The sequence below is a fragment of the Delphinus delphis genome, chromosome 10, assembly GCF_949987515.2.
Source record: "Delphinus delphis chromosome 10, mDelDel1.2, whole genome shotgun sequence".
NCBI lineage: Eukaryota > Metazoa > Chordata > Mammalia > Artiodactyla > Delphinidae > Delphinus > Delphinus delphis.
In genome coordinates, this window is record NC_082692.2 from 103,230,367 (window position 1) to 103,232,981 (window position 2,615).

General features: G+C 44.9%; 1 pseudogene; it reads left to right on the forward strand.

Annotated features, from left to right (window-relative positions):
* Positions 1-629: 629 nt before the first annotated feature.
* LOC132432935 (ras-related C3 botulinum toxin substrate 1 pseudogene) lies at positions 630-1,191 on the forward strand (annotated as a pseudogene).
* Positions 1,192-2,615: the final 1,424 nt, after the last annotated feature.

Consider the following 2,615-nt stretch of genomic DNA (forward strand, 5'->3'; position numbering starts at 1 on the left):
CTCATACTGTGACTTTTTTTTACCTGATTTAAATTGTCTTTTGACTTACAGAAGCTCTTAATCTTAATAATGAATTTAAATATATCAGTCTTTTTCTTTCATGTTAGCGCTTTTTGTACTTTAAGAAATCCTCCCCTACCTTGAAATCAGAAATCCTCACCTATATTTTCTTCTAAAGATTTTAAAATTTTGCTTTAGATATTTGCTTTGACACAAGTTCTTAATCCATCTGGAGAGGATAATTTAATTTTTTGTGTATAATTTAATTTTTTCCATATGGATAACCAATTATTCCTGGTACACACTGAAAACTCACTTCTTTCCCTGCTGGTTTGCCACGTGACCTGAATCATTAACAGAAGGTCCATATGTGCACAGATATGTTTAGGAACATTCTATTTGTTCCACTGGTCATTTTTTTTTTTACCCCTGAACTAATACCACACAGCATCCCTTACTAAAGTTTTATAATGTCTTGGTACCTGGCAGAGCAAGACTACCTTCCTTCTTTAGAAGACAATTCTGATGAATTCCAATTTTAGAAGCAAATGGACAAGTTCTTAAAGGGTCTTGTTGAGCTTTGATTGGAGTTGTATTAAATCATTAGATAAATTGGGGGAGATTATATTATGATATTAAATTTTCCAGTTTATAAACACGGTCTCCTGATCAGTTATACGACCAATGCCTTTCCTGGAGAGTATCCCCGCTGTCTTTGACAACTACTCTGCCAATGTGATGGTGGATGGAAAACCAGTGAATCTGGGCTTGTGGGATACAGCTGGACAAGAAGATTATGACCAATTACGTCCCCTATCCTATCCACAAACAGATGTATTCTTAATTTGCTTTTCTCTTGTGAGCCCTGCATCATTTGAAAATCTTCATGCAAAGTGGTACCCTGAAGTGCGACACCACTGTCCCAACACTCTGTCATCCTGGTGGGGACGAAACCTGATCTGAGGGATGATAAAGACATGACTGAGAAACTGAAGGAGAAGAAGCTGACACCCATCACCTACCCGCAGGGCCATGTCAAATGCCTGCAGCGCTTGGCGCTCACACAGCGAGGCCTCAAGACAGTGTTTGATGAAGCTATCCGGGCGGTTCTCTGCTCGCCGCTGCCCCCCCCCCCCGGCCGCCCCACCCCCACCCCAGGTCAAGAAGAAAAGAAAACGCCTGCTGTTGTGAATGTCCGGGCCCCAGGACCCTTTGTACGCTTTGCTCAAATGGTGGAGCCTTCGCACTCAGTGCCAAGTTTTTGTTAACAGATGAGATTTTCCATAAAACCGTTTTGAACCAATCAGTAATTTCTAGGTTTTGTTTGTTTAAAGCGTAAGAGTTCAAACTTTCACATTCTATTAACGTTTAGCCCTAAAAAAAAAAAAAATTTTATTAGGTCTTCTTTTATATCCTGCAGGAAAATTTTACAAATTTCTGCATACAGGTCTTGCCAACTTTGGTTAGACTTATCTCGTTGTATTTGTTGTTTCTGTTGCTATATAAATGGTCCCAGCATCCAACCCACCCATCAGGATGCCCCAGGGACGTCACACAGCTCTCTGCTCACTGAGTTCAAAGATGAAGCTGCTTCCCACGCAGCATCCTCTGCTCACGAGGGCCTCCCCTGTACACCCCGGAGCCTTGGTGTACACTCAAGTCCACACACCCCCCCCCCCCCCGGTCACCAACACCCAACACATTCTACCTCCAGAAAAAATCTTAGCTCGGTCCAGTGGTTAACTGGGAGACTGGGATTGACATATATACACTAATATGTATAAAATAGAGAACTAATAAGAACCTGCTGTATAAAATAGGGAACTCTGCCTCACTTCACTACAGTAGAAACTAACGCAACATTGTAAAACAGCTATACCCCACTAAAAGAATTAAAGAAAAAAAAGACTTCGCCTTCCAATGCAGGCGGTGCAGGTTTGCTCCCTGGTTGGGGAGCTAAGATCCCACATGCCTCGCAGCCAAAAAACCAAAACACAGAACGAAAGCAATGTGGTAACAAATTCAATAAAGACTTTAAAAATGGTCCACAGCCAAAAACTCTTTAAAAAAAACCCTTGGCTCCATCCTCTTCTCTCCCTTCCTCTGCTCATCCACCAGGTGCTCCCTAATTCAGGTGCCACCTCCTCCTTCCCGATCGCAGCCACAGCCCCCCAACTTCCCCCGCTCATCCTGGCTGTGCCCTCCCCCAATCCTCTCCATCTTTTGGGAGAAGTATTCTTTCCAAAGCGTATAGAGCATCAATTCCCAACCCTACTTAGAAGCCTCTGACGGCCTCCCTCTGCTGTTCCCCAGGTGACTGTAAAGAGACTGACTCGCTGGCCCCACTGGCTCCTCCGTCCGCCTCCCACCGTCCCCTCCTTGGGCACTCTGGCCCTGACACGCTCTCTGGGACCCGACAGCTCTAGTCTGTTCCTTAACCCTGACTTGCGCATGTCTAACATCATCTCACGTGTCATGGGTGGAAGCTCTACCGCTTCTGGAAAGACCGACAGAAGACACGGGTGCAACAGGAAGCAGCAGGGGCAAGGTTTACTGTGTGGCTCGGTACCGGTCCCCACAACACGCTGAGCGAAGTTATCTCTTTTCAGGAGCCC